Here is a 23,723-nt window from a genome sequence, read left to right as displayed (position 1 = left end):
AACTCTTTCCACATGTTCCTTGCTACCAACACATGCCTAATAACCTTAATAACTTGGAGTAACAGTAACAATTTTCTTCTTCATTTACTTTAAGCTGTATGCCCCACTTTCTTCCTAAAAAATGTAAACGGCTCTTACCGTACAGTTCACTGTGGTTCAGAACATTATCCTGTGGGAATTAGAGAATAAAAGAGAATGGAAAGAAAGAGTGGCCCAAAGAAGGAACCCTGATCTGGAAAAGATGTCAAAGATGGCAAATACTGAAAGAAAAACTTTTAATTGCAGCCATTAAGGTCAGGGAAAACTCCAAAGAGATCCAGTGCTGTGAACCCAGGAGACAATCTGAGTATGGGAAATGGGTTTTCTAGTGTTCAATGCAGCCAAGAGACTGAAGAGACTAAGAACCAAGAAGAAGTTGACAGGTTTTTTACATGCTTTTATTTGGGATAACTGAAGCTTTTTGAGGGATTGAATTGCAACTTGAACTTGAGGAGAAGGAGGAATACAGAAATGGAGGAATAGTTGAAGAAACAAAAATTTGATCTAAATGACCCCTCACATTACATCATTTAAAAAAATTAGTATGTTTACTACAATTTTCTTTAATTCCCCAGCAACTGCAATTGGGAAAGACTGTATATCAAAATCCATACCATCTTACCATAGACACTTGAGTGCTTACACTCCGAAATGCAGCTCAGGACCCCAGGTCTGAAGTCAGGACACCTCCATGTCTCCAGTTATTGCTCAAGAGAAAAAAAAAAGTTGTTTCTGAAAGGAGACTTAGCTCACCTGAGAGGTGCAACCGCTCTCTACTGACTGACGGCAATGCATGTCCTCAACGGGTGAGGAGATTGCTGACCTGGGGTGGCAGGTAGGTGCCGTGCAGGGTCTACAAAGTTTTTCACTAGAAAACTTAAAAAAGAAAGAAAAAATCAGTTTACCCAATCAGTATTTAAGCATTGCTTCATATTTGCACAACACGAAGAAGAAAACACATTGGATGACTTTACCTGACGGCATTTAAGTCCATCTTGAGAGTCGGTAGTCGTTTCCCCCATTTCACACTTGTCCGTATGAGACAGTTCTTACAACCCTGACCTGTCTGTGGTGTTTAAGTGTGGCAGAGCTCGAGGCAGGGTCCAAGTTTCTGAAAGAAATAACATTCTACGGAGAGAGGTTAGGATTTGGCAGAAAAGGAGTTAAAAGTTGAACGTCGGCGCCGAGGAACCCGGCGGACTGTTCCATTACTCGGGGAGGGGAAGCCTACTTACATATTGTTAATTATTCGCTGTAAAATTAATGACAAAATTTCAAAATGAGAGCTATAAGAAGTCATTAGAAAGAACCAGGAGGTGATCTATGAATTAAAAGAGGTGAACGTGAGGTAAAATCTTGAGGGCACCTTTCTCCTTTCTCCTGCATGGGCAAGTTCCACTCAGCAGGCGGGCCGGTGTTGCAGCCTGGTTTGAGGGAGGAGGCGAGGCGACTCCCCGGTAGCGTGTTTGGGGCTAGCAGGGCGCTTTAGGAGCTTTTAGATCCACTGTGATTTCTCCTTCCAGCATCACCAGAGCTCTCCTCCTCACTGGCGCAGTGGCTGCTCATAACAGGCCTCGTTTACTAGAACGGGACTGGGAGGAGAGAAGAAAGGGAGGGCACGGGAGCGGTGATGGGAGAAGGAGTTTGGAGTGACAAAGGCGCGGGAAGCGGCCACCGCGGGGGCAGCCAGGGGTGCCGCTCAGTCGGGGGTCCGGTGGCTTTCTGTAGTGCAAATAATAATATAATCTGACGTACTGAGCCAAAAGCTGTTCAGTAGAAGAGGTGTAACAAAAGGGCTTGGCTAACGGGAGTCCTGAGCATAGACGCAGATTTCATACAAAGTGTTTGAGAACTGCGGGCGGAGTGGCTGAGACCACCACAGGCTGTTCTCGGGAACATCCTCGGGCATTGAGGGCTTCTCCAGATATCTAATTACCCCATTATTTTGGAGTATCTTAGATATATTGATTGTCTTCTTTAGGATCGATGTAAAACGTCAGTGTACACAAAAAATACTTCTTGCTATTAACAGATTATACTGTGGTATCTTTGATTTTAGATGCCCATAGTAAGAATTTCTCAATTTCTTTGAATTTAGATACCCATAAATAAGAAAGTGAGGAACTGGGTTCTTTGATCTGCACCTAGACAGAAGGAAACTGAGGGCACTTAAAATGTTCATGAACGTGAACTGGTTTAAAAGCAGCTATTAGTGATAAATGTAAGAGAGCTTTCCACCGTACTAAAAATATTTCTGTAAAATCATAAGCATGTGCAGTGCTTCCCAGGCAACTATAAAATGCCAAGCCCACTTCCTCTGAGAAACTGTGACTTAAAAGCAAACCAAAACCACACAGAATAAACAAATTAGGAGCATAAAATGAGGTGAATAGGAGGGGTATTGTCTTTGGGAAGCCAAATTAATTTTTTTAACGTAGTATTCTCTTCTATATGATTAATAAGAACACTTCTTGTCTGCCCAATGACTCATAAGTACTAGCTGAGCAGTATAAGCAGTAATACTGTGGTAACATGGTATATATGGAGAGTCCATATACTCAAAAGATACAAGAGACTGAGTTACATTATAACCTTAATGGTGGTCCCCCAGGGGTGCACCAGTGAAACAGCACCAGGAAGTTTGCTTTAATCATTATTCCTGCGCTGTTTGTTTTTGTGGATAAATAAGGACTTCAGTGCACTAAGTTAGCAATTCAGAACATTTCTTGAGCTCTACATGAACACGTAACCCAAAATAGCATTTAATTAAGGAAAAGTTGCAGTATGTTTTTGCAATCAAAGGGAAGTGTGTATGCTGGAGGAAACCTATTAGATTAATAGTACTTTAACTTTTTGCTTGGTACATACACAATTCTAAGAACTTGTCCTTCAACTTTCTGCAGATGAAAAGAAAATGTATTCCTAAGGGCAATAGTTAGCTATTATTCTACAGCTACCTAAACATGTAGTTGTATGCCTATAGCCAGATTATTACAGCTGTATAACTTCCCTGAAATTACATATGAAATTTTCTATTTCAGGCATTTTGGCATCAGTGTATAGCATTTTGAATGATTTTGGGGAACTGGACAAATTATATCTATTACATGTGAAGAACACCAGCCATAAAGAAGTCTCATATAGACATCTCTGAACTGCATTTAGAAGAGGGCAAAGCTGGTAGAGGTCTGGTAAGAAAAATCTTCATTTAAATACATACATTTGTTTTTATTGTTGGGAGGGAAGATTATTAAAGGAGTGAGAAGGAGAAAAAAGGTGTAAGTAACTGCTAAGGATAATCAGTTTGATAGATTGTCGTGGTTTAACCCCAGCCGGCAACTAGCACCACGCAGCCACTCACTCACTCCCCACCCCCACCCTCCAGTGGGATGGGGAAGAGAATCGAAAACAAGTAAAACTCGTGGGTAACTCCCCCCAGTTTATATACTGAGCATGACATTCTATGGCATGGAATATCCCTTTGGCTAGTTCAGGTCAGCTGTCCTGGCTATGCTCCCTCCCAGCTTCTTGTGCACCTGCTTGCTGGCAGAGCACAGGAGACTGAAAAATCCTCAATTTAGGATAAGCACTACTTAGGAGCAACTACAAACATCACTGTGTTATCAACATTGGTCTCATACTAAATCCAAAACACAACACTATACTAGCTACTAGGAAGAAAATTGACTTTATCCCAGCTGAAAACAGGACATAGATCTTGAATTTTCAACAGTCACACAGTTCCATACTAACTTCCTAAGACTAAGAAGTCCATCAGAATGCTGTGTAAGATAATGTTCATAACAATAAAACAAAGCCTCACAGACAGGCTATAAAATATGTATGTGTGTCCTGGTTTCAGCTGGGACAGAGTTAATTTTCTTTCTAGCAGCTGGTATAGTGTTATGTTTTGGGTTCAGTGTGAGAAGAATGTGGGTAACACACTGATGTTTTCAGTTGTTGCTAAGTAATGTTCAGTCTTAAGTCAATGATTTTGCAGCTTCTCATGCCCAGCCAACAAGAAGGCTGGAGGGGCAAAGAAGCTGGGAGGGTACACAGCCAGGGCAGCTGACCCAAGCTGGCCAAAGGGATATTCCATACCATGTAGCATCATGTCCAGTATATAAACTGGGGGAACAGGGGCTGGGGGGGATTGCTGCTTGGGAACTGACTGGGCATCTGTTGGCAAATGGTGAGCAATTGCATTGTGCATCACTTTTGTATATTCCAATCCTTTTATTATTATTGTCATTTATTATTGTTGTTATTATCATTATTAGTTTCTTCCTTTCTGCTCTACTAAACTGTTCTTATCTCAGCCCACAAGTTTTACCTTTTTTTCTCCAGCCCACTGAGTTGGCGGGGAGTGAGCGAGCGGCTGCATGGTGCTTAGTTACCGGCTGGGGTTAAACCCCAACAATGTGACACTCCTTCCCCAATAGGTCATGTTGCATTTTTGAGCTAATCATCAAAAATATGGGAAGACTAGGCATTTTTCTCACTTTTCAAGTTCTAGATGATATTAATGAGAAGATTTAGAAAATAAGTGGACTATAAAAATATCATGACTAACTGATGTTTCCCATTCAAAATTCAAATGGACTAGAAAAAGTTGCATTTACCTTTATGAATCTAGCTTTCAAAAAACAAACAACCCAAACTTCTATTAGTATTGTTTAGATGACCAATTTTTCATGAAACTGCATTCTTAAGGAAAGCTTAGATGAGGGTGACATCAAAATACATAGCCTGTACATCTCTGCTGAGCATGCCCCTAGGCTTGACAGTCAACTTCAGTACTTCTGAAGATTACGAAGCAATGTCCAAGTTTTCATAGTATAAGCAATATGCTGAATTATTCACAATCATAAACACAGCACAACATTTACATTTTAAATAAAAAAAAGAAACATTTGCACTCTATAGTCTAAATGAAGTATCTGAAATTAGATGTGTAAAACTTGAAAATGGAAAGATCGTATTTTCAAGTTTGCACCTATATAACAATTTTTGTGAAACAGTATTTCATGTAAGTACCTTCTATGCTATACTATACTTTAAATATAAATTTTATAGCGTGGGTTTTACAATTAATCTCTTTACCAACAGATTATCCCTCATTTAACTGACTTATCCAAACATTATTCAAACACATATACCTTTTCTATAGTATTGAAATGCCATACCCACCAAAGCAAGTTTCACATTCACTGTCTACTCAAACACATAGTACATTCTTCTTTTGCCTCAATGAGCATTTGACTAGTCTGTAAACACGATTACCAGAAAAAATAAAACCGGTAAGGTCATTGCTTATAGACAGATCCTTTTTTAAGCCAATGGATTCTTCAAGAGAAACAGGTAGAGATTCATATTTTGGATTATTTTTGCCAACGAAGAAGAGTCAAAATAGGAAAAGAAGGAAAGCAAGGGCTTTTATATGCTGCCTCTATCTTTGGGAGCAAGTAAGAAGGAAACAACTGAAAATATTAGGGAAAACACAGTCTAATTGCAGAGAAAAGATAAAGATTGCCCAAGGAAATATGGGAGAAACAAGCACTTCGGCCAGAAGAGAGTGATCACTAGTGTACCCTGGAGTAAACACAAGACTGACTTAAGTCTGGAAATGAGGGGAAAGAGCAATGGAACCATGAAAGGTATGAAAGTAATGAGTAAGTTCAGGAAAAAATCTAGTGAACGAAAGTATAAAAATCATTTTATGATGCATGGGTATATATTTTCCTGACAGAAAAATTCTGTATTTTGAATGCTGCTAGGTTATTGTAATTTATCTATCTATTTAAAAGGCAACTGTCTTTAAAATTGGAAATCCGTTCTTACCTGCTTTGACTTGAATGGCGTTGTCTCTGTCAGAAGTAATACATGATGGCATCAGATGTTGTGATGCACTCTATTTATAAAGATTGTACATACATCCTTTTCCTCTGAAACCATGGGAAAATTTCACTCAAAAGTCTCAAGTCCTTTTTGGTTGATAGTCATCTTGAATCTCTCCTGCTCTGTTTTTCTTAGAGCTACATTCCCAGTGATTGCCTCGGCCTGTGTATGGGTTTCTGCATCTTCCCTGCATCTGTTTCTATGGCATGTTACATCTTTTTTCTCACACATGCTTATCCTCAAATATCCAACAAAACATGTGCCATCCACATGTGCCTTTGTTTTGGGTGGTGACATGTACCCATATTCTCTTGGAGGCTGTTCTTTTTCCAGAAAGTTTAATTACTTTTTACAGTGATTTTAAAGAGCACTGTCTATGACAACTGGCTGTAGTATGTTTTATCTAACAGCAATATTATGGATAACAGGCCATCTTAATGAATTGAACTCTGCATGGAAAACATATTAGCAAAAGCACAGGTATACAGATTGCAGCCTCTTCAGGAGAGTCACTATACCATCTTTCATATGGGTACTTGCACTGGAATGCAATCTTCACTGGGAGTACAATAGAGAAAGTTGGCAAACCTACAAGATGTTCAATAGTCACTCGAAACTATAAATTAACATAAATTGACAATCCTGTGCACACTAGTGTTCTTTCATTATAGTCAAGATTAGTAAATAATTTCCACTTACCTATAAACTTTAAGAAAACTGCTCATGCTTACCCTGTTACTTCTCCAAATATGTACTTCTTAGGCCAAGATTTTCTATGCTGTTCCTCTCTTCAAAGATGAATTACGTTTAGGGAACCTGAGGGAAGTCATGTAGGTATTTTAAAACAGTGGGAGGACAAATACAGAAATTTAAACATCAAAAACTAGAATTTAAATACATCGTGACTTAGAAAAGGACATTTCATAAATAGATCATTTTGACTTGATTTTTAAGTTACGGCTATTTGAGAATTCCATGCCAACTATTCCTAAAAGGTATATTCTTCTTTCAGTCTTTTTTTTTTTTCTATTGCAACTGAGTTGCACCACCTAGGCAGAGACATTTATTTGTATTTAATTGCATTGTAAAAGCCTAGCCAGCTTCTCCAGGTCAACAATTCAATTTTCTGGGCCACTTATTGTCCCCATCAGAAGTTTAAAAAAAAAAAAAAAGGCTTTGTGCTTCAGAATGCATGGCATTGCAAGTCTGTGAGAAGTTAAATCTGTGACAAGTTAATACTGCTTTCTGGCTCACTAATGGAGCACCCACACATCTTCTGAAGTGCTGACAAAGTAGATGGACTGATGTTTGTCCCTGTGGCTACACTGAGAAGCAAATTGCCAGCACGTGTCCAGTTACAAAAGAGAATAATCTTTTTTTTTTTTTTTTTTGAAAAAAGAAGTTGTAAGAGGAATACTCAGCAGTCAGAAAATACCCATGATGTTTTATTTATCCTTACTTCTTTTCCATTATTATCCTAAAATCCATAAATTACGTTAGAACTTATTTTCATTACAAATTGATGCTAACAGCCATAATTCAAAGTAGTGCAAAAGTTACTTGTGTTTATTTCATCTTATTGCATAATGTGTGTTTTCTGTTCCTGTTTGCACTGAAACATCCTTTCATAAGGGCCACAGGATGTCTAAAAGAAAAAGGGATATCTGCTGCAGGTTAGAAGGCTGTTTTAGCCACCATATAGGACTTTCTAAAATGTCTTCACATGAATAAATAGCTAAATAGCTAACTCGACAGCCAGATTTCAACCAACTTTCTTTTGTCAGGTTTCTGGATAAAAAATGAGGTGATAAATTGCTTCAGTAAAGAATTAGTTGGAAATATGAATGTGATTTATCTCTAGGTGGGGGACCGCAGTTCCCTCTTACCTTCCTTTTGGCCAATTACTCCAAGGAGACTGCTTTAGGTTTGTCTATAAAATGCAGTGTAAATGAAACCACCACAAAACACTAACAGACATTGGAAATAATTTGTCTAAAAATTGTGTATAAAGTGTTCAAACAGACCTTGGCAGGGGCTAAAAGCATGCCAGCTAGCACTTTCCCAAACAATTCCTGGGCACAGTTTGGAAGTTAGTGTGAGTCAAGAACCATTCCCAATGGGCAGTAGATGCATGTGACCATCACGTTTTGAAGAATAAACGGGTTTAATAATACAGGTGTGAAACATTACGTGGCTACCAGCCTCAATGCCAGAGAACAGTCCCAGGCATGTTTAACCAGTTAGTTTGTATGCAGCCACTGAATCTTTTGGCTGAGATAGTTAACACTTCAGTATCTGAAGAATGGAGAAGTTCTGCTTGCTTTCTTTCAAGGAAGGAAGCAGTTTTTCAAGGCCTAAGCCCAAGAAACTTTTTTAACATACATGATCTGGATAATCATATCTCTGTCTTAAATCTTCTTTTTACTGGCAAGTTCATTAAAAATGGAGTGGCAAGGCATTTTAAGCATGATATAATGTTCTCAGATTTCTTTAATCCATACAAGTATGGCTTTCAGCTTGTGCTGAAAACAGCAGTCCTTAAAGCCAATTTTTAACTTCTGTCCTTTGCCAGAAGATGAATGTCCACACTTACTTGCTGGCCCATGAAGCTGTATTGATTTACCTTTACACCTTAAAAAGTGGAAAAAAAATGCCTGAATGTTTTTATCTTTATCTCTCAAAATAATCCATAGTGGGCCTCACAGCTCTTTTACGAAATTGCACAGGATTTCTTATGTAACTGACATGCAATTCTATATCTCTGTTATACAACATGACAGTAAGTTGTTTTCCCAGTGCCTATCCAAAACAAGACATTTGAGAGGATCAAGTTATATAAGGCTCAAATTAAAAACAAAAAGAAAAAAAAAAGAAGAAAAACTAAGAAAAGGGATTTGTGGGAAGTTAAGGAATTTACAGCAGGAATGGTACCTGCTTCCTTTCTGAAGGTCAGCAATGGTGAATCCACACAAAAGAGCCTAAAGACCATCTTTAGCCAGATTTCAGATTTCTTTTAATGACAATGTGTAACTTATCATTTATCTTCCTTACAAAATGAACTGTTATTAGGTATGTTCTTACGGGCCTAATGTAACCATAGTGGGACAGTCTGATTGTCCAGCAATCTATCACTGATGTCTTTTTCTGTTACATAATGTGTTTTATTATTATGTATGTTTTATAGTCTAAATTACATTTTACATTATCTCTATTTTAACTTTATTCAGAATTGCTAGTGCCTTGTGTAATCAAGAACTAACTCTAACATTCAAATGTAAGTACTAGAGCTTTGTCGTCTGTCATTTTTCCTCCATACAGAACTGTTTTTTACAACTATACATTTTAAAAGATTTATCTGCCATAGGATTCATATCATGTCTTCATAAAAACTGAAGCATATTCTTAACATGGTAGAGATAGTGCAAGTCACTTAGAAAAAATGAAAAAGTATTATTTCATTTCATATTAAATTCTTGTTGGTAAATTATGCTAAATAATTAGAAGAAGGAAAAAAATATTACCTCCATCTGGCCTACTGGAAAAAAAAATAAAAATCAGTAGTTGTAAGCATAGAGCACGTAACTATACAAATATTTTACTGTTCAGTCTGCAGGCTTCCTTGGCTTTTATTTTAGCTATACCACTGAAGGCCTCATCTGATACTTAGGTTGCTTAATTCTCACAATTAATATTCCCCAGTGAATTAATTACGTGGTACTATTATTTGCTCCTATGAACTAAAGTCAATGCAAAGAACATAACTTTATATTACTTGTCATACAGCATTCATTATTACATTCTTCCTACTCGCTGTTGTAGTCCAGCCTTAACACCAGATTCTAAGTAATCTGAATACTTAAATTTAGGATGATAGCTAATGATTGCATTACTATATTACATTCAGATAATGAGCTCCCAAAATTTATAGGAACGTTCTTTCCAATTATTGAAAAAATATATTAAAAAATACAATTGTATTTTTTTTTATTTTACCAACACATTTATTTAAAAAAAACTGCCCAGAGATAAATGCTACCTATAAACTACTAAAAGGTAAACATAACAATATTTGTGCATCCCATTAACAACTTAAAGTGACAGGTACCTGTATGCTTTTCCAGCCCTTAAAGATACAAAAAGGGAAAAGCATAATACATTCATTCTATAGAAAAAAAATCAAATGACAACAAGCAACCTCTAAGAAAACATTGGATCCAGGTGTATTTTTACCATAGTATTGCATGCTGTCCATAATTTATGAAGGTGAAGAACAACATGTAGCTGTCAGGGAAGTTAACATCAGAATGAAGAGGGCGAATGGGTCTCCACTATTTTCAACAGTGTATACACAAATACTCTCTTTGCATCTAGAAAGCTTATCTCAGTATGCAGTTGTAAACAGCAGCAAGAGAAGTACCTACAACTTACCATATATTTTGTGCAAATTGCTTGAGAAATACATTTTAAAAACAGTACTGTCTGCATGAAGATCTTTAATTCTTGCCTCTTAAAGCTGCATTAAAATACTCTTTGAAGAACAAGAAACGAGTCTCAGAATAACTGACTGTGCAGATAGCATGAGAGCCTCATCATTTGTTTAGGGCAAAAGACCAATTCTCCCTTGACATCAGAGGGAGTAGGATTAGGTGCAAAAGCTTTACCCTGAAACTTCTAGTTCATTTTCAGGACTATACAGGAGTGGATTTATCAGGGGAATTCAGAAAGCTTTGCCGTCCTCTGCACCGCCACCAGCTTTGTTCAGTGCAGCATATGCTACTTAGTGTGCCACACTCATGGTTGTATGACTGCATAGCTCCTCCCATACAGATTAGGACTACCTCCACCCCATGGCTAAGGCCTGGAACAGAAATAAGGTTTAAAATATCTTGGTATGTTTTCAGGTAATATTCTGAAAGGCTTGATTTACCCTTTTTTCTGGCCATTTCAGGCATAATGAGATGAACCCCATGCATACTAAAGTAATTTTTAGGAACACAGTGAGCCTCCATTCTGCAATAAATTGCTGTGAGTGGACCTTTGAAGACAAAAGAAATACAAGGAACCACTTGTCTGAATGCAGTTGAAGAATTTGATCTTTCCTTTTAAAAAGTGGATTACAGAAATATCTAACGGAATAAAAAAATATTTAATTTCCCTTAAGGAAAAAGAAAAATCCTGATTTGCTCATGTGTGTTACACCACCACCTTCTAAAAGAACTAATGACTTAAATTAGTTGTTTTCTTGTGCAGGTTATAACATCATAGTACTCAGGAAAAATAGCCATTTCTACAAATTCTTTTAGTTGAATGGGATTTTAACAGCATAAAATGGTCCAGTGACATTCTCACTGGAAAACTCTGACTGAAACAGTAGTCAAATAGGTGTTGTGTCTTACCATGATGTTTGTACTGGCTAAAGCATATTTGGCATTTGAAAAGGAGAATTTTGGTATTTACGTTTTATTTATACACTAAGCCACCAATTAAGAAAATAAAAATCTTTATATAAATAAATTACTAAAATCACAGAAAGACTCCATCAACATGAATTGGTAACAGTCAGTTAGAAGCAGATCAAAGCAGTATTCCTGGGCCAACTTTGTCATTTTATAATCACATTTTCCTGTGAATTTGTAGGTGTATATGTCCACATACACATGGGTATGTGAACTCCAAACAGGTAGTCCATCAAACTTTAGTTTATTACCAAGAGAAGGTAAGTATTTTCCCCCTTGAGTTACGCACTTGCGCTGTATTAAATTAAGCACAAAGACTTATAAACACACTTCATTTACTACACCAATGATTTCCCTTTATTTCAAATGGATAACTTGGAAGTTGTAAATGCATAAACAATTATAGGATTGGGACCTTTTATATTAACTTGGAACAAAGGTATAGAATACATTTTTTTTCAGAGCCCGGTTTACTCTGTCTCCATTAAACTTACATGAGCATGTACCCATTAGATACCAGTATTTCCAGTACTGAATTACTGTATTCTCCAGTGCCATCTTCATTTCTGCACTTTCAAACAAAAACACATACACTTGTATAATGAACTTTGATTCATCCAACATTACGAATGTGATAGTTGTTTAAGCTTGAGAGAGGCATTTTAAACCTGTATTAAAGACAGAGCACCATTCAGGAAATCCTAAGACTTGGGAAGATTGAAGTGCATTGGTGTAAGATATTATCCCTTTGTGCAAACAATATCCATCCAGAGCTGATGGGGTGTGTTTGTATGTCACAGGGCATTTACAGCTGTGTCCAACTGTATGGCTGAATCCTGAAGTCGACAGACAAGCACGGCTCCGTCTAGAAATCAAGGGATTTTTGTCCAAGTACCAAGGAGCAAAACGATGTAAGTACGAAAAGACATAGTTAATTCATCGGGTAGAAATGCTTCTTCACTATTATCCTGCGCTATGATTATTCACAGTTTTACCTGTAGAGAGGAATACCAGAGAATCTTTCAGACTAGGACATTCTCCTTCACCAAACACTCCTTCACAACCCACAATTAAAATACTTCCAGTAAATCTGGTGGCGGTGCGGAGCATCAGCCTCCAGCGAAGGACCCTTCACCTGAACACCAGCATTCTCCCCTGTGCTCGTCCAAAAAAAGGTTGTTTTTAAAAGGCACTCCAGCTCGGTATGTCCACCTGGAAATCCCTCGCCCCGGCAACGCTTTCCGCATCGGGCGTTTCAGTTCCTGCGACACGGCCTCGTTACACCCACAGAGACGGACATGAGCGGTAACTCCAGCCAGGGTCCCGGGTCTGACACACCTCCCCCGCTGGGGCGGGGGGGGGCACACAGGGACTACCGCCCCTCTGGGCTCATTTTGAGGCGCCTTGTTAGGTCTGCCTCCTGCGAGGCGGCATCTTGCAGTCCCCCTCCCCACCATCCTTAGGGAAGACAAAAATAAAACCCCAAACGTGTGGGTTTTTCAACGGTCACTTCTTCACAAATCGCTGGCTGCCTTCCTCTCAGCGCAGGCCTAAGCGTAAAGTCCGGTCCCGTTCCGCGCACCAGAAGGGGCAAAAAAAGAAAGAGAAACTCGGCCGGCAGCCGAAGGGGTGGGGAAGGGGCGAGACGGCCACGCCGCGGAGCCTCAGCTGTGCCCGCCGCCGCCCAGGCCAGGCCAGGCGAGGCGCGGCGCGACGCGGCGCGGCGGAGAGATCCGCTGCAGCTGCCGCGGCGCTGGGAAGGGAGCGGCGCGGCGCCGAGCAGCGCAGTGGCGGCGGCGGCGGAAGCGGCGCTGGCTGAGCGAGGGAGCGAGCGGGCGAGGAGGAGGCAGCGGAGGGAAGGGGGAGGCTGTTGGTGTTTGGCGCCGGTGGAGGGAGTCATTCCTGCAGCTGCACTTCCGGTCGGCATTTTGTTCTGAGAGGGAGCGAGAGAGACACACACAGGATCCTTTCCCCTCCTTCTCGTCCTCCTCTTCCCCCTACCCCCCCGCTCGGTACCGACTTACCGTGCCCAGGCTGCCCCCCTCCCCCGCCCTCCTGCACTCGCACACACAGAGGGAGCGGCGGCGGCCCCTTGGCAGCGCTGCCCCCCCGGCCACCCCCCTGCTCCCCCGCGGCTCGGAGTGTGTCTCGGAACCGGTTCGGCGCGGCGCGGCCCGGCCCGGCCCCTGTTGATGTTGTGAAGCAGGCTCAGGGGGAAGGGATTTGTCTCGGCCGCTCACCCCCCGGCTCTACATGTTCGCTGCACTGAGGAGGAGACGGAAGAGGAGCCAGCCCCCCTCCCGGCCCGGATTATTGTTGTTATATTATCTCCCCTCCTCCTCCTGCTCCGCGGCGGCGGCGGCGGCCCAGCGGCGGCGGCGGCGGCTCCTCTGAGGAGGGAGGGGGGCGGATTTCTCTCCCCCTCTCTCGGATTCTCGTTGGATTCAGACGCCGATTTGCTCAGGTAATCCCCCCTCCTTGTCTCCCCTTCCCCTCCCTGCCCTCTCCAGCAGCGGGCCGGGCCTCCCAGCCCAGGCCGCCCAGCACTGCCGGGAGCAGAGGGGATTAGCTGTTATCCGGGGTAGAGGGGAATAAGTGGCAACCGGAGGTGTTTATTTCGCAGCCCCCCTTCCTGCTCGCTCGGGTTTGGCGGAGGAGATTGGTTCCTCCCGGGCTGCCGGGAGGCCCAGGCCCGGTGGAGAGCGCAGGCCCGCCGGCCAGCGCCTTTACTCCAGCTCGGGGATTAGAAAGGCGAAGCGGCTTCTCAGTGACAGGCCTCAACCCGGAGAGGAGCAGGAGGAGGAGGAAACAATACAATTAGCCGCAAATGTGCACTGATCCTTTGCCATATTTACAACTTCACCTAGGGCAAGGAAGGAAGGTCCCAGCGCAGACAGCCCTCTGAGGTGGGGAAGGAGTAAGTGGAGGAATAGGGGAAGAGAGACAATGTAAATACCCAGGAACAAAAATACCACCTCTCTTCGCTATTACGTTCTTCTAACCAACTGCGTTCTGAACATTCAAAAGTTCGAATGCATATGGATTTATAATGTGCAGAGGTTTAATCTCTAAATAATACAGCGATTGATTAGTGTGTTAATCACTTAGTATATTTATAGCATAAAACTAGTGCTTGTGGGATGATTGACACAACACGGACACCTGCAGACCCAGGAAATACAGATAGGCAATCATGTTGTATCAGGTACTCCACACAATCTTAGTGTCTATGTGGCACATACGTTACAGGAATATGTACTAAATTCAGAAGAAATACTATTTTATGCTTCTAACAAACAGAAAACTGGAGAGGGATCCTGTGTAAAGTCCTGCGTTTATGACATTTGAGGGACCAAGGTGAAGATGAGATCTTAACCAAAGTACTTGAGAATCAAATGTAAATTTGATTAAGTGAAAAGTGAGGAATGCTTAAAAAGTGCCATCCTTTCTTGTCAGGCCATATCACTTTGAGATCCTGAGGTTGTTATTGGCTGTTTGTGTCCATGATGTTTGAATATGTAATTAGGTGTCATTTTAACAGGTCAAATGTGTTTTGTAAATGACTGTTGATTAAGTGTCAGGTCTTTATAAATAAATGGTAGCTAATTTACAGTAAAGTAAATCTTGGATTTATGTGTGGTAGAGTTGAGAGTGTTACTGAAAATTGAGGTAGATTTAAAAGAGACACCCTGAGAACTAGTAAAAATACTCATATAGAAATTACATAATTGAAGGAAATTTTAAGATACAAAGTTTCATCTTTCATACAGAAAGGAAATCTGTAAATGACAAACAACTATCAACATTACATAAGTTGTCTATTTTTCAGCAGGTTTTTAGTTGTTCAGGCAGATCTGTTGTAGTAATAAGTGGTTAATGTATCTAATAGAGTAACTTTCTGGTGTATTGTGTTGAGGGTCTTGTAATAAAACTGTGCTATCATGCCTCCAAGTGCCCTGATACATGTTTAAAAGGGTGAAGTTAATATAGCTGTCACGTAGAAGGCGTGTTTTTAATGCTGTAAATCCGTGTAGTAGTCAGTAGCGTGTCCGTGATTTGTATTGGTCAGGGAGCAGTTTGAATTTTAAAAAGCCTGAAGATCCTGCTGAGCCCCAATCCCGGCCTCCCTCCCTCCCACTAATCTCCCATTCCTGTCTTTGTGCTGCCTGGTCCTGTTAGACACTGTTTGCAACAGGGCCTCAGGCCTACGTGCGTGGAGAGCAACCATTTACACTTCGAAAAAGCAGCTTCGTATTTTTAAACTTTGTGAATTGCAGAGGGAACCACTAGTTGTCTCTAACTGTCCCTATCTCAGTGTGTAGCAGCAGAATTGATGTTTTCTTTTGGTCTGTAGCGTGCGTAGAGGCCGAGTGTAACTCAGCTTTACAGGAAAGAAAGGACTGTGCAGAAGTAGTTGTAGTACTTGGGTAGTTTTCATCATCAGGAAGCGACATTAGCTCTAGGGTTTCTTTGGTTGTCTCTTTCGAACAGCTCTCATTTTTACAAAAATGGGTTTGTTATGCTAACAGTAGTGAACTTCTCTGACTTACTTTTCATTTAAGGAGGTTTGCTTTAAGTATACCAGATACGAGCAGGAAATGAGCTACTGTAGTTATGTAGTTCCTGTCAAGTTTATCTTGCCAGGGTTGTGTTTACGGTGCCTTTTTTTTTTTTTTTTTTTTTTTTTTTTAAATCAGAAAGCATGCACTGTTCTGGTATGAAAAATAGGCATATTTGTAGAGGGAAATTTAAGATGCTGTCTATCTGTGATTTGTAATGAGTTTTTTGGTTTTGTTCTTCTAAGCCATATGTGATTAATCCTGAATTAGTTGCCTTATCACAGTTTATGTAGTTATAAATTTCTTTATCTCAGAAAAATATATTTAGCATACAGAAATATTTAATGTGGAAATGTTAATAAGATGACATTTCTGGTTTAGATTGTATTTCTTTAAGAGTGTATGTGTGTGAAGCAGGACTGTGTGACTTTCATACTACTTTTTCCCTAATTTTAGAATTTTGTACTGGTCCACTGTTTATCACAACAGCTAGCAGCTTAAGGAGGGTGTAGTTATTTTATTCATATTATAGAAATACAAAATTAATTCTTCTCAAGATGTTAGTTGTAACAATTATTTTAACCGAAAGAGGAAAATACTTTCTTCTTTTTATCTTTTATTTTATACTTTTGACTACCTTGTACATTTTGAATTTTTTTCCTGTGTACAGGTTTTATTTCTTTTTTTTTCCTCTCAACTTCTTAAATATTTTACTTGAAGTTATTCCAACAAAAAATCTTTCCTTGAAGCCTTCTGCCATCTTTTAAAGCTGCTTTTATACTTTTTAAAAATAAAGACAAAGGAACATACCAGTAAAATAATTTACTTTTTACATTTGAAATGTTTAAATTTTGATTTAGGAGAAACAGAACAGGATCAGAGAAGCAAAATTATATAACTAAAACCCTTTGCAGATCCCTGTTCTACATAAGAGTACAGGTACCCCTGTGCAAACTTATTGCACATTTGAAACTCCATGTACATTAATGTTCCTATGAGTCTGCTTGCAGAGTCAAGGTAATAGATTAGAACTGGGGGGAGTGGGGGGGTGGGGTGGTATGATGATTAAGGTAATGCAGCCTTAATCCTGAATGTTTCATGTATATATTCCTCTACAATATAAATCAACTATATTTTGAAGGACACTAGATGAAAAATAGTCAAAGTGTGAATTGATTTGAGCCAGGGATTGCTATAACAAGTTTACTATTGCAAATTTCTATGTGTTCAGCTGCAAGTGTGATACTTTTACATGTATATTATATTACAGTGTGTTGAAGTAATGATATTGAGTTTATATTAACATTCATAAATACTGCACAAGAAATGTAAAGTTAGTGGATAATTGCTGTAACTAGAGAGAAAAAGTATACTTCTATTCTGAATATCTAGACCTAGGAAAGAAATAAAGTCTTCAAATTCAGAAATTTATGTTTTCTAGAAATTATTCTAGAGGAGTATATAATATTCATGAATGTGTGGACACTCTGACAACAATTCTGGGCATACTTAATTGGAAAAATACAAGTAGTGATAGCTTTAGAATTTGGTGTCTGATGGTATGGGTGGGTGATCCATCATTAGGGTAGCTATTTAGTGTCACAAAATACATCACTAGAAGTATGTAACATTTGTAAAAAATTAGCCATTTTGATGTGATACTGCTTAATTTCAATCTTGCTTTTTGTACGCCTTTATTAGAAGTAGTACAGGTTACATTAGCTTCTGATTTTGAATCAGCAGCAGTAGCAAATACTCAGTTGCACAGAGCTACCTACAAGGAAATGCTTGAAGTTGGTGTAGGCAATAATACCTGTGTATTATTGCTAATAACCCTGTACAATAATGATCCTTTTTAATAAATCAAAAAAGGAAGTCCTTTTGAAATGACTGTTGTTAAAGGCTTGTATTCTAAAAACCCTTAACATAATTCATCTATATTTGTGTTTTTATTTTCTTAGTGTTAAAAGCATACTTAGTAGCTGATCCCGACCCCCAAAGTACGTGTGAGAGGAATGCTTTATATTGACATCTGCTGCACCCCAGGAGTGAGGAAATTGTGTTTTAGGAGATTGTGCAGGACCTACGATTTGTCTCACTTCTGTCCCTACTGTTCATTATGGAAAATCTCACTAGCAAAAGGGTGGAGAGAAAGGATTTTGGCCCAGCTGTATGTAGAAACTAAAAGGCATTCCAGTCAAATTGAACATGGTTGTTGAACCTGTACTTGGAAGGTGACTACTGGGTTTACATAAATAACTTTAAAAAAACCCCATAAACATTGAAGACCATTTTTCATGTTAAAGTCAGAAAAAATTCTAGAAAAGTTCATTTTTTATGGCCTTTGGTATTTGTATCAGTTGGTTTTAAGTGGTTTTCCAATCAGAGATCTCACACTTCTTTATATGGATAGATATTTTAATTTTTCAGATTATTGCTGTGATTTGATTTGAAGCACTTTGTTTTTTATAGCAGTGTGTATGTGTAGACATGCAATGCATTTTAGAGAACAGTGTCAAAAACCGCTAGGCTACAAAGTAAGGGACTTGGATAAGTAAGCAGCAGACTAAGATTACAGCAACAGACATAATCCAGCCCCCTTCTCCATACGCTGGGCCTTTAAGGGGGAACACAATAATGTAGTTACCCTCACAGCCCCAATTCAATGCCTCATACAGTGCATGGGAAATGCCAGTTGACTGGTATGCTGTTATAACTTATATATTTGTTTTTCTTCGTCATTCAGTGTGCAGCCTGCTGCCTTATTACCTGCTATATATATCCAAATCTTTCGTGAATGCTGAAGTGTTTTCATTTGTTAATTTGTAGGAGTCATCTCAAAATAAATATCTGTGCTTCACAAATGTTAGAGAACTTTTTTTTTTGCTCATCTCTAAAATATTATTTCCATTTTACAGATGAAAGACTGAAACTGAGTCAAAATAGTGAGTTTTAAAAGTGCTTATAAATCCTTTGTAATTTGACATGCATTATTCTTCAGATTTTTAGTTACTTTACAGCACTTAGTAAGTTCATATCATTGTTTTCTTTGACTTTGTGGTTGTGAGTGCACTGCATTTCAACATATCAGGCTTATTGTTTCTCATGCTGGATCTGTAAGAAGTACAGAATGGGTTTTTGCTGATGGCCTTAAACATCTGTTGAGTCTGAACTGTCTTGATCATGCCAACAGCTGGAAAAGAATAGATTTCTTGTCCTGTAAAATTAAAAAGAATGACCCTCCATATTGTGAAGACACCAAAATCTCTTAAAGTTTATCTGGAAGAACAGAGACAACAACTAGATAATAACCCAAATCCCGCAAGTAATTAAATGGCTTGCCTGCAATATTGGAGACAGATTAAAAATGTTACTCTGTTAACTTCCAGCAGGAACTAGCAACCCTGGAGAATATCCTAAGCATTGGTTATTGGCTGTTAGGGATAAAACTCTGCCTCTCTAACTGATAGTTGTTGCAGTTCATGCAAACTGGTTGAATGGAAACCTCTGCAGCCTAGTGGTCAGACCATTTCATTGAGATGTCAGTCTGTTGTCCATGGCTCTTAGGAAAGCAAGACTGTTCTGGGGTGTAGTTAAGTGCATTCCTAGCCAGAACATTGCTTTGGGGATGTAGGAAGTCCATGTCCAAATGCCTAATCTGTATCGGGCAGAGAAGTTTTGAGCTTTTTTCTCCCCATATGGCTTTTTATGTCATATGCTCTAGGCATGGCCCAGAGGCTGTGAGTATATTTATGGAACAGGTAGAATAAGTAGTGCTCAGTCTTTTCTTTTTTCCTTTTTTTCTTTCTATCTTTACTTGTGGTGGAAGTTTTCTGTGAAAATAGGGTTGGGTTTTTTTAAGTTGGGTTTTCTTTTTGTTTGTTTGTTTGTTTTTAAAGAAGAGTTGATTTTTATAAATGGCAGCTTCCAGAAAACGAGCTCTTGGATGGGAGGCTGTTCTTCATCCATTGGATTAATTAGCTATATTTTATTCAAATTCTTTAGTAAAAAAGTGTAACACGCCACAAAAGGTACCTCCTTTTACTCTGTAACTCTGATCTGTTTCGTGACATATATGTCATGTGCCATATATGAGACAGAGATCCTCGAATAACAAAAAACAGTATATGATAATTTAATGAATGACTATCAATGCACAAGGGACTAAACTGTAGATGTAAGCAACCATAATTCTGACATTTCTTAATAGTTTATATTATGGTTTTATAGTAGTAACCTTTTTTCTCCTTTTTTTTTAATCTAATGTAATTTAACAAGCTCCTTGAATGTAAACATGTGTCTGTGACAGTGCAACGCCTGTCTCTCACATTTGAGCTAACAATCTCTCCTCGATGTTGACCAGGTACTCAGAAAGCATGAGGTTACAAATACTTTGTCTCTGAAATTTTGTTTTCAAGTCTTAGGTTTTAATAGAGACTGTCCCCCTTTTCTGCATGTTATTTTCCATTCAGATATGTTGCTTTCTCTTTTTCTTCAGATAGGCTTGCTGGATATTAAGGATGGGGGGGAAAACTCAGAGAGCCCTAATCAGCTGCTACATACAGCAGCTACCTTAGCGCCTGTAGAAAAAATAATCTGGAACCTGCTTTTTGTAGTCATAACAGCTGGGAAAATTTCAATAAGACTCTTAGTAAGACTGTGGGGAGGACTCATGGGGAGTGCTTTGTGGAGATCTAAAATCAGTTTAACTTCAATTTTTATTTGGGTTTTTTGGGGTTTTTTTTGAAGGGAAAATTAAAAACTGTCAGATGATTTGTTTGTTAAACTTCTAATTCAAACTAAGGAGATATGATTGCTTTTTACTACGTGGATGCTAGGTTTTCCTTTTTTTGTTTTCTTTTTTGTTTTCCTTTTTAAATAATGGGAAATGCATTTTCTTCTGCGAGCATGCTCAGTGATGATTGGTTCTTCCTGGCAGTGTCCTTAAAAACTCATGTTGAGGCATAACCTGTAACATAGAAAAACTTCAGAGTATCCTATTAAAACTTGGCAGTTACAAGGAATTGAAACATTGCTTAACAGAGTTACTAGTCGACTTTAAGAAGGCATGTTACTCCCTGCTTGTTTTGTATAGGTAGGACTGGTAGTGACTCCTTGCAGTTTCCTGACACTTACTATTTAAAGACACTGATTTTACTTCTGACTTTGCTGAACTTCACTCATTTGGGCCAAAATCTTCCATGCTGGGTGACTGCCCTTTATTGACTGATTCTTTTAATAAAGCTTAAAGCCAAAATAGTTCACTGACTCTTAAGGGTCATGCTGAAGGCAAAAAATGTTTAAAAATTATTTCTGACCTTTTCTACAAGTAATTGGAGCACTCCCATTCTTTGGGAAAGGAATTTAAAATTTGAGAGTGAGGTGACTTTTTGCATTAGGGATGTGCGTTTTGTTGCCATTCGAAAACCTGTCCAAAAATTGGTCAAGTGTCTGAAAAATTAGCAGACTTACCTGATTGTAGGCATTAATGCTGAAAAATCTTGTGTGCACAACAGGACTTTGCTAATAAGTACAGTTCTAAGCAGTGAGATGTGGTACAGACTCATAGTTTTCTGGTGTCTGTTCCTTGCTTATGCACCGTGCTGATTCATTTGAATGTGGAAAAGACAAGAACTGAGGTTGCAGGTGGCTGGAAGGGTGAACACGTGGAGGAGAAGAGTGGTAGACTGGAACCAGACTTAGGCAGGATGGGGAGGGAATAGGAGTTTGAAGCACAGGAATTGGGAGGAGGGTAGCAGTTTGGAGTTCCTAAGAAAGTAGTGACTGAACCGTGAGGACTGGATAAAGGAGCTGGTGGGGCAGGTACAAGAGTCCTTAGTAAAGGTACAGGAAGAGCTGTGAAACAGCCTTAGCAAGAAGCGCAGACAGAAGGGTACTTTGGAATTGGGTGTACAGTCAAGGGAAGCAGCTCAGGGATGGGAATGGGTGGGAAGTATGTACTGAGAGAGGCCAGAGAGGGAAAGGGAAGAAGAACAAATTGCCTGAGAAGCCGGAAGTGCAAAACAAGGACTGGCTGGGCAAAGAAGCATTATTTCACACATAGGAATTCATAGTTTGAATTGTCTTTTTTTTTTTTTTTTTTTTTAACTGAGGAAATCACATACTGAAAGAAAAAAAAAGCTCAGAAATGTGGAGTACTTCTTGTAAGAGCAAATGATAGGGAATTCCGTAGTTCATATTACCTGTGTAGTCTGCATTTGGCATCTTTGTGAATGCATCGTGGTAGTCTTTAAGTCTGTCATCACTTTTTTCTCACAACAGGATGCCTGTTTCACCGACTGTGTGGAATGAATGGAGTTGGGGTTTTTTAGTGTTTTTTTGTGGGTTTTTTTGTCTTGGTTTTTGGGGTTTTTATTGGTTTTTTTAAAAAAAAACAAAAAACAACAGGTTATATTAATGTCTCCAAGGCTTGGCCTTAGATATTGTAGATTCTGCTTGGGGAAGGGGATAGACTCTTGAGATTGCTTCCAGTCCTGTCTTTTATGATTAAGTATTTTGATTTCTCTTTGGTGCTCAATGTGTAGTCCTTTGCCTAAATCACTTCACATCATTAAGCCCTGCTCCAGAGATGGAATTCTTGATTTCCTTAAGGGCTTTTCTGTGACATGTGTTGTAATATTGGAATGCTTCACAAATACTTACTTTTTAAATGTTTTTGAGGAGAGTATGTAATCATGCAAGTTGGGAACTGAGATCCAAAAGTTGATCTTTATAACTTTGGAAGTCTCAAGTGGAGCAACTGTAGGACCTGACATTTAAATTAACTTGAATTTCTTTGCATCATAATGTGTGTGATAGTACTACAACGGATTTTGTTAATTTTGGTTACAAATATGACTAATCAGTGCTTCTTCAAATTAGGCTTCAGAGCATGCAGGAAAAAAGGAACACAAAAATATTTACTGTTAGTAATAGAAATAGAATGAGATTCCCAAGAGTGGCGTTTTTCTGATTCCTGCTATCTGCTCTGCTGCCTCTTTGCCGTCATACTTCTCTTTCATTTTTACTTGAAGTCGGACAGTCATTTACACAATAGACCTTACAGCCTTATGAATAGCCTCTGATTCATTTCCAGAGCAGATCCCTCCTGTAAGCCTGTAGTAGGTTGACCATGGCTGGACGCCAGGTGCCCGCCAAAGCCTCTCTATCACTCCCCTCCTCAGCTGGACAGGGGAGAGAAAATATAACAAAAGGCTCATGGGTCGAGATAAGGACAGGGAGATCACTCAGCAATTACCGTCACAGCAAAACAGACCTGACTTAGGGAAAATTAACTTAATTTATTGCCAATCAAATCAGAGTAGGCTAATAAGAAATAAAACCAAATCTTAAAACACCTTCCCCCACCCCTCCCTTCTTCCTGGGCACAGCTTCACTCCCAAATTCTCTACCTACCCCCCACCACCCAGCAGCACAGAGGGATGAGGAATGGGGGTTACGGTCAGTTCGTCACACATTGTCTCTGCCACTCCTTCCTCCTCAGGTGCAGGACTCCTCACACTCTTCCCCTGCTCCAGCATGGGGTCCTTCCCATGGGAGACAGTCCTCCACAAACTGCTCCAGTGTGGGTCCCTTCCACAGCATGCAGTTCTTCAGGAGCACAGACTGCTCCAGCATGGGTCCCCTACAGGGGCACAAGTCCTGCCAGCAAACCTGCTCCAGCATGGGCCCCTCTCTCCATGGATCTGCAAGTCCTGCCAGGAACCTGCTCCAGCATGGGCTTCCCACGGGGTCACAGCCTTCTTGGGGC

At 39.6% G+C, this 23,723-nt stretch overlaps 1 protein-coding gene and 1 long non-coding RNA gene across 5 annotated transcripts in view; one reads left to right on the top strand and one right to left on the bottom strand.

Moving 5' to 3' along the window:
• Positions 1 to 418: 418 nt before the first annotated feature.
• LOC115337368 lies at positions 419 to 8,134 on the bottom strand. Its single transcript, XR_005931625.1, has 4 exons — positions 7,962 to 8,134; positions 6,637 to 6,753; positions 1,014 to 1,631; positions 419 to 915 (listed from the first exon to the last, which is right to left on the bottom strand). It is a non-coding gene; the product is annotated as an uncharacterized LOC115337368 (long non-coding RNA).
• Positions 8,135 to 13,436: 5,302 nt separating this feature from the next.
• The window catches only part of NIPBL (NIPBL cohesin loading factor), a 165,673-nt gene continuing 155,386 nt past the window's right edge, over positions 13,437 to 23,723 (top strand). For 2 of the 4 annotated variants that reach the window (XM_030003531.2, XM_030003527.2), the window contains exon 1: positions 13,438 to 13,857. The gene's annotated coding sequence lies outside the window, so the exon portion shown is untranslated. Of the gene's footprint in view, positions 13,858 to 23,723 lie in introns of all 4 variants that reach the window. The other 2 variants (XM_030003530.2, XM_030003533.2) reach the window with 2 other exon arrangements.

This window comes from Aquila chrysaetos, chromosome Z (genome assembly GCF_900496995.4).
Source record: "Aquila chrysaetos chrysaetos chromosome Z, bAquChr1.4, whole genome shotgun sequence".
Lineage (NCBI taxonomy): Eukaryota > Metazoa > Chordata > Aves > Accipitriformes > Accipitridae > Aquila > Aquila chrysaetos.
The sequence above is the reverse complement of the archived record's forward strand: the minus strand, read 5'-3'. Positions and strand labels throughout refer to the sequence as shown.